Genomic DNA, 9,013 nt, shown 5'->3' on the forward strand with positions numbered 1-9,013 from the left:
TTCAGTTAGTAAAGTGGACTCCATGTCAGTTAGGTCCTTGAGCTGACGTCACATGGTCCATGTTGTAGGACATGTGTATTTTTACACACATGTATAGTGAGTCTTTAGGTATGAGGCATACATTAAAGCCTAGGCCTGTGATGGCTAACCTCCGGCACTCCAGCTGTGGTAAAACTACGACTCCCAAGATGCACACTTGCTTGGCTGTTCTCAGAACTCCATAGAAATAAATGGAGCATGCTGGGAGTCGTAGTTTCCCCACAGCTGGACTGCCGGAGGTTAGCCATCATAGGCCTAGGCTTTAAAGACGCTCCTTTAATGCTATACAGTTCCATCTCTGCACAGGAGGTTAATTGAAACAAGTTTTAAAGCTCTTTACTCTGAAGCAAATTAGAACTATTTTTAACTCCCACAGAAAACTATTATACGGTAAATAGCCAACACGTCTCTGCAAATTAGTTTTGTACAGTATTTCTTGTAATTGCATCTGGAAGGGTTATTAGTTCTTCCCCTCTAATATAGATTTTTTGTTAGTCTTATTTAAAGTAATGAAAGATAGTCTTACTGTAAGTAGTAATTAACAAAAAACAAATCCGAACAAAAGAAAGTCACACTTCTCTGTCACCTTGTTCGAACCTACACATTAAATAAACTGAGAAAAAAACGAATGAGGTATGGTTATTGTGTCATATGGTTCCCCATAATCCAGTTTTTTGCATATATTCATAAAAGTGCGCATCTTAAAGGGGTATTCCAACTTTTTGAAATAGATGACCTGTCCTCCGGATTCGGCATCAGTATCAGATCGGTAGCCGTTCAATACCTGACATCTTCACCGTTCAGACAGCCGCCGGACAGAGCCGGAAGCAGAAGGCTTCATCCATTATTTAGTGGTCATGCAGGCATACTGCAGTATTTAAGTGAATGAGAGCTGATCTACAGTACATTGGCACGGCCACTACACAATGGACAGAGCCTTCTGTTTTAGGCGCCATCCACGGTTTAGTTTCTGGCATTGTCGGCTGCCTGATACAGTGGATCGATGGGGGTGCTCGGTGTCGAACTCCAGCCAATCTGATATTGATTATATTGGATAGGATAGGTTATCAGTATCAAAAGCAGTTTTTTTCTCATTGACTTACATGTGGATGTGGTGTGGAAATGCTGTAACCTATTGTTACTGTATAGGAAGGAGAAGATCAGCTGTCCTATCATCTATTGTAAGTGGTATTATCCAATGTTATCTGCTTCCAATTTTATAATTGAGGTGTGAGCTCCTTTTATTTCAATTCTGCCCTCTGATGATGAGGTGTTACTTTTCATTATAGTCCTGTCCTCTGAGGAGATAACTGTTGAACTGGTGGACGTGTATACAGAACGAGATGAGAGATGGCACCCACCAGTCTCCAAAAAAAGTGTAATCCTTCTATTCACTTGAAGTTTAATGTTTCAGTCATCTTGGTCTGTATCAAACATCATAACAGCCAACATTTTTTTCAGGAATTGAATGTTTATGGCCAATACCTGATCCCCCCCCCCCCCCCCCCCCTGTAATTAACACGGAAGAGGACAGTATACTGCTACAGATGGATCTGGATAGATTGGAGGCTTGGGCAGAGAAGTGGCAGATGAGGTTTAACACTGACAAATGTAAGGTTATGCACATGGGAAGGAATAATGCAAGTCACCCGTACATACTAAATGGTAAAACACTGGGTAACACAGACATGGAAAAGGACTTAGGAATTTTAGTAAACAGCCTGTAGAAGCTGTAGAAACCAGTGTCAGGCAACTGCTGCCAAGGCCAATAAAATTGGGCATAAAAGGGGCATAGATGCCCGTGATGAGAACATAGTCCTGCTACTTTACAAATCACTAGTCAGACCACACATGGAGTATTGTGTACAGTTCTGGGCTCCTGTGAACAAGGCAGACATAGCAGGCGAGGGTTCAGGGGAGGGCAACTAAAGTAATAACTGGAATGTGTGGACTACAGTACCTTTAAAGATTATCAAGATTAGGGTTATTCACTTCAAAAAGACTGACTGATGGGAGATCTAATAACTACATGTATAAATATATCAGGGGTCAGTACAATACTTGGACTGTGATTGTGACAAGGAGACATGCCTCTACATCTACAGGAAATTATTATTATTATTATCATCATATATTATAAAATTATTTCATTTTGATGTATATCAATATAAATAGGGAGGGGAATGATGGTAGCAGAATGGGAGTAGTAGTGTTCACTGGAACCAGGCCACCAATGTAACATATAGTGGTATCATACTGTAGGGGTGTTTTTTGGCATCGGAGACAGGGAGACTGGTCAGGGTTGAGAGAAAGCTAAATGTCACAAACTACAGAGATATTCTTTTTATTTTAACAAACTATTTTTATTGAAGTTTTTTCAACATTTCTTAACATTAATAATGTGTTAAAGGCAATGTTGTAGAGAATAAATAAGGTTAATGCAAAAAGAAAAACATGAGAGAAGCTTGACACATCAGGAGCATATAGGCAAAGGTTGTGCACAGAAGCATCAACAATGTATAGGGAGAAGCTGGGGGGCTAGGAGGGATTCTTGCAGGAAGGCAGACACAGCAAATAAAATGCATATAGGCATGAGTACCATACACTAACATGTGGCCATCAATTGGCGAGCAAGTACAGGGAGTAATACAGAGAACAGAAAGCAGTAAAGCCCAGGCTAGTTTCGATGTGAGTCATGAGGGACAGAGTGTTATATAGAGAGTACAGGTCCTTCTAAAAAAATTAGCATATTGTGATAAAGTTCATTATTTTCTGTAATGTACTGATAATCATTAGACTTTCATATATTTTAGATTCATTACACACCAACTGAAATAGTTCAAGCCTTTTATTGTTTTAATATTGATGATTTTGGCATACAGCTCATGAAAACCCAAATTTCCTATCTCAAAAAATTAGCATATTTCATCCGACCAATAAAAGAAAAGTGTTTTTAATACAAAAAAAGTCAACCTTCAAATAATTATGTTCAGTTATGCACTCAATACTTGGTCGGGAATCCTTTTGCAGAAATCACTGCTTCAATGCGGCGTGGCATGGAGGCAATCAGCCTGTGGCACTGCTGAGGTGTTATGGAGGCCCAGGAGGCTTCGATAGCGGCCTTAAGCTCATCCAGAGTGTTGGGTCTTGCGTCTCTCAACTCTCTCTTCCCAATATCCCACAGATTCTCTATGGGGTTCAGGTCAGGAGAGTTGGCAGGCCAATTGAGCACAGTAATACCATGGTCAGTAAACCATTTACCAGTGGTTTTAGCACTGTGAGCAGGTGCCAGGTCGTGCTGAAAAATGAAATCTTCATCTCCATAAAGCTTTTCAGCAGATGGAAGCATGAAGTGCTCCAAAATCTCCTGATAGCTAGCTGCATTGACCCTGCCCTTGATAAAACACAGTGGACCAACACCAGCAGCTGACATGGCACCCAGACCATCACTGACTGTGGGGACTTGACACTGGACTTCAGGCATTTTGGCATTTCCCTCTCCCCAGTCTTCCTCCAGATTCTGGCACCTTGATTTCCGAATGACATGCAACTGTCCAGTGCTGCTTCTCTGTAGCCCAGGTCAGGCGCTTCTGCCGCTGTTTCTGGTTCAAAAGTGGCTTGACCTGGGGAATGCGGCACCTGTAGCCCATTTCCTGCACACGCCTGTACACAGTGGCTCTGGATGTTTCTACTCCAGACTCAGTCCACTGCTTACGCAGGTCCCCCAAGGTCTGGAATCGGTCCTTCTCCACAATCTTCCTCAGGGTCCGGTCACCTCTTCTCGTTGTGCAGCGTTTTCTGCCACACTTTTTCCTTCCCACAGACTTCCCACTGAGGTGCCTTGATACAGCACTCTGGGAACAGCCTATTCGTTCAGAAATTTCTTTCTGTGTCTTACCCTCTTGCTTGAGGGTGTCAATGATGGCCTTCTGGACAGCAGTCAGGTCGGCAGTCTTACCCATGATTGCGGTTTTGAGTAATGAACCAGGCTGGGAGTTTTTATAAGCCTCAGGAATATTTTGCAGGTGTTTAGAGTTAATTAGTTGATTCAGATGATTAGGTTAATAGCTCGTTTAGAGAACCTTTTTGTGATATGCTAATTTTTTGAGATAGGAATTTGGGGTTTTCATGAGCTGTATGCCAAAATCATCAATATTAAAACAATAAAAGGCTTGAACTACTTCAGTTGGTGTGTAATGAATCTAAAATATATGAAAGTCTAATGTTTATCAGTACATTACAGAAAATAATTAATTTTATCACACTATGCTAATTTTATGAGAAGGACCTGTAGGGATCTGTGGGAGTGATCCAAGGGGAAAGAGTCTTACCAAGGAGTCCAAATCTCCAACAGTTGGTTATGACGATGTGTAGCAATGTAGGCTAGTTTCCCATGAATCATATAGAAGTCCAGTCTGCACTGCACCACTGAGAAATCTGGGGAAGCTTTTTTCCAAGCTGACACTATATTCTGTTTGGTGGCCAGGAAGAAAAAGCTTATCAGTTGCTGTGGGTGGAAGGAATTCCTAGGAAAGAGTATATTCTTAATGAAAACCTGATGCAGAGTGCTCAGGATCTCGGACTGGGCCAAAGGTTTACCTTCCAAAAAGACAATGGGCCAGATTTATTATTACTCTGACAGCTCACTCCACTTTCACATATGGCTAAAGTCAGTTTTAGTCAAGTCAGATTTATGATCGGCCCTTTAAGACTGAAATAAAAGTGGTTTGACGGTAGCAGTTTATCCGTCAGTAAGCAGCTTTACAAAAGTCGCACGTCTTTACGAAAAAGTCGCATGTTCTATTAAAAAGTCGCATGTTCTATTAAAAAGTCGCATAAGATAAACATGGTCCTCACTGGAGTGAAATTGCGCATTTTTTTTTTACTTTTTTGTGGCTTTTTAAATAGTCGCAATAGTAAATCTGTCTAGAGATTAATTTACATAAGAAAACACGCACACTTTCAGAAAACTGGCGAGCATAGTGCAGAGCAGAAAAAAGTCAAACATTTTTGTGCAGTTTTAACAATTGCTCAAAAATCAGCGACTTTTTTACTCCATTATTCTGACTTAAGCTAATGATAAATCTGGCCCAATGACCTTAAGCACACAGTCAAGACAACACAGAAGTGGATTAGGGACAACTCTGTGAATGTCCTTGAGCAGCTTAACCAGAGCCCTGACTTGAGTACTGAACACCTCTAGAAAGACTTGAAAATGGTTGTCCAGCGACTGTCTCCATCAAACCTGTCAGAGCTGGAGAGGATCTGCAATGAAGAATGACAAAAAATCCCCAAATTCTAGTATACAAATATTGTGGCATCAGATCCAAGAAGATTGGAGGCTGTAATCCTGTCTCGATGGTAGACGATTGCATGCCCACGTACCTAAGTCTGTGTGACACCTGAAAACCCTATAAGAGTAAGGGGACACGACCACCGGCTCCCTGCACTTAATACGGACGGAGTACAGGGTCACTTAGAATCAAGCCAGCAAGGAAACACAATAAAGTAAAGGACTTATCTGAGCAAACAGCAGAAGCAGCCTCCAGCAGTGAACACTTCATCCAGGAAGTAGTATAAATCGCAAAGTGAGGCAGTATGGGAGGGAATATAAAGGAAGACGATTAGTCTAAATAAGTGACACCTGGCAGAAGGAAAGGAGATGAGAAAGTGAAACCAAAACAAAAGAACATCATACAAGAGGTAGAGAAGAACGTCTGCTGTGACAAATCCCTGCCAAAGGTACTTCAACTTAGTATTGAGTAAAGGGTCTGAATGCTTATGTCAATGCAGTATTTTAGTTTTTCCTTTTCACTTTCTTATTATGGGGTACTGAGTTCAGAATGATAGGAAAAAACTTGAATTTTTGATTATTTTAGCACATGACTGCAACATAACAAAATATGAAAAAAGTGAAAGGGTTTAAAGACTTTCCGAATGCATTGTACATAAACACAGCCACTTTTCCATCTACTTTTTAAAAGTGGCACAAGCTTTGCGAAACAGCAAAGCAAAAATCATAAATGTTGGCACACAATGTGACCAAAATTTCCGATTATTCTAGCCCAGTTGTCAGGTATACGAGAAACTCATTTCTCCCCACAGCATTTTTTATTAGAACTTATATTTATCAAATTTTTCATTTAATACATCTGATATGCAATAACATATCATGAGGTGTATTTTTGTTAGTTTTTTGTGATTCTTTTAATGTATTTTGTTCTTCAGCATTTCACACATACATTTGTGATTAAATAACATTTCATTAAATGTGAGTGAATTCATTCTCTTACAAATGTATTCCCTGGTTAAGAACGTTCATTGCAATAAAGGGAATAACTGCGCCATCTGCTGTTGAATTAGTGTCGGTTCCATTTTGTGACTAGAATGTTATTCTTCATACTACATGTTAAACACATGTAGCAAAACCAAAGAAATCTCAGAAATATATAATAAGGAAATGATGATGAGTCAGATTCTCAGACAGCTAAAAACAATAATTTAGGTGCAAGAGTTCAGCCTCCATGCGGTATCACACCTGATAACATTTGAGGTTTTAATATATTTCTTAAAAAACAAATAAGATGACAAATGTACAGTATATGTTTTAGATCACTTTATTGAACATTACCATTACGTCACAGATTTGGATGTTTCCTTGCATTAATAATAATTGTAAATGGATAAAACTGTAACATTTATTTGCTGGGAATAATATGCGGTCTATATCTGCAAATATGTCCAGCATTATATTATAATAATACATGAAAACTGCCATTCAGGAAAAGTGACCAAATCCCTCACTACAGTACAGAGCTAACCTCGCTACATGTCAATGAAGGACAGGCTGAAACTATGATGTTTTCACGCTGTCATAAGAGGTTCCATTATGACGATCAAAGCCTCAGTCGATCGTGCCTGTAGATTTGCGGGGAAGAAGAGCACTTCATACAGCGCTATTCTTTTTGTAGTTACAGCTACCCCCACCTCCCAAGTCTCAACATATTATTACACCTAATAGCCAGTGATATATAGTCTGCTGGAGAGAGATCCCACTGAGAGGATTGAAACGTTGCTGTTTTTTCTGGTGAAATAAATTTACACTTTTCTTGGATGTGCCGTGGAATTCTGTCATTTTATGTAAGTAGTTGGGGTGGCACCCTGAAGACTTTTTTACCTTTTTGCTGTGCTGCCATTTTTTTGTATATCAGTGATATATAGTGAAATTGAAAATGAAAACGAAAATCGCCAAAAACTTGCGACAAAAAAAAATAAATTCTAGGAACTCGCCATGCCCCTCACGGAATACCCTGGGGTGTCTTCTTTCCCAAATGGGGTCACTTGTGGGGTAGTTATACTGCCCTGGCATTTTAGGGGCCCTAAAGCGTGAGAAGTAGTTTGCAATCAAAATCTGTAAAAAATGACCGGTGGAATCCGAAAGGTGCTCTTTGGAATGTGTGCCCCTTTGCCCACCTAGGCTGCAAAAAAGTGTCACACATCTGGTATCGCCGTACTCAGGAGAAGTTGGGGAATGTGTTTTGGGGTGTCATTTTTCATATACCCATGCTGGGTGAGATAAATATCTTGGTCAAATGCCAACTTTGTATAAAAAAAATGGCAAATGTTGTCTTTTGCCAAGATATTTCTCTCACCCAGCATGGGTATATGTAAAATGACACCCCAAAACACATTCCCCAACTTCTCCTGAGTACGGCGATGATCTCGATGATCTCTTCCTGAAATTTGAGGAAGGATCCAGTTCTCCCAGCCTTACTGTAGAGAACAAAACTATTATATGCAGCCAATTGAATTAAATATACAGACACCTTCTTATACCAGCGTCTGGTGCGGCGGGACACTAAATACGGAGACAACATCTGGTCATTGAAGTCCACCCCTCCCATGTGAAGGTTATAGTCGTGGACTGAGAGGGGCTTTTCAATGACACGGGTTGCTCGCTCAATTTGGATTGTCGTGTCTGCGTGAATGGAGGAGAGCATGTAAACACCACGCTTGTCTCTCCATTTCACCGCGAGCAGTTCTTGGTTACACAAGGCAGCCCTCTCCCCCTTGCAAGACGGGTGGTAACGAGCCGTTGGGGGAAGCCCGCGCGACTAGTTCGCGCGGTGCCACAGCAGCCAATCTGTTCTAGAAACAAATGCCTGAAGAGGGCCACACTTGTGTAGAAATTGTCCACATAAAGATGGTACCCCTTGCCAAATAAGGGTGACACCAAGTCCCAGACTGTCTTCCCACTGCTCCCCAGGTAGTCAGGGCAACCGACCGGCTCCAGGGTCTGATATTTTCCCTCATAGACACGAAATTTGTGGGTATAGCCTGTGGCCCTTTCACAGAGCTTATACAATTTGACCCCATACCGGGCGCGCTTGCTTGGGATGTATTGTTTAAAGCCAAGGCGCCCGGTAAAATGTATTAGGGACTCGTCTACGCAGATGTTTTGCTCTGGGGTATACAAATCTGCAAATTTCTGGTTGAAGTGGTCTATGAGGGGCCGAATTTTGTGGAGCCAGTCAAAAGCTGGGTGGCCTCTGGGACGAGAGGTGCTATTGTCGCTAAAGTGCAGGAAACGCAGGATGGTCTCAAATCGTGTCCTGGACATAGCAGCAGAGAACATTAGTTAGACCCATGTTGAGGAGAAGGCCCAGAAAATTTTTTAATTTCGGAAACTTGGACTGGTTTCCACCGGAAAAGGCTGGGCATAAAAGCTTCCCGGGTTGGCGGTTATAAATTGTGTAGCATACCGATTTGTTTCTGCCACAACTAAGTCCCAGAGCTCCGCAGTCAAGAACAGCTCAAAAAAATCCCAGGGCCGAACCGATCTGAGCTGTCTCAACCCGAACTCCAGACTGGGCGGTGAAAGGGGGAACTACAGGTGCGGCTAAAGTTGGGGACTGCCAATCAGGGTTTGCCAGCACCTCAGGGATTCTAGGGGGTCTACGGGCCCGTCTTTGCG

The sequence above is a fragment of the Bufo gargarizans genome, chromosome 2, assembly GCF_014858855.1.
Source record: "Bufo gargarizans isolate SCDJY-AF-19 chromosome 2, ASM1485885v1, whole genome shotgun sequence".
NCBI classification, from domain to species: domain Eukaryota; kingdom Metazoa; phylum Chordata; class Amphibia; order Anura; family Bufonidae; genus Bufo; species Bufo gargarizans.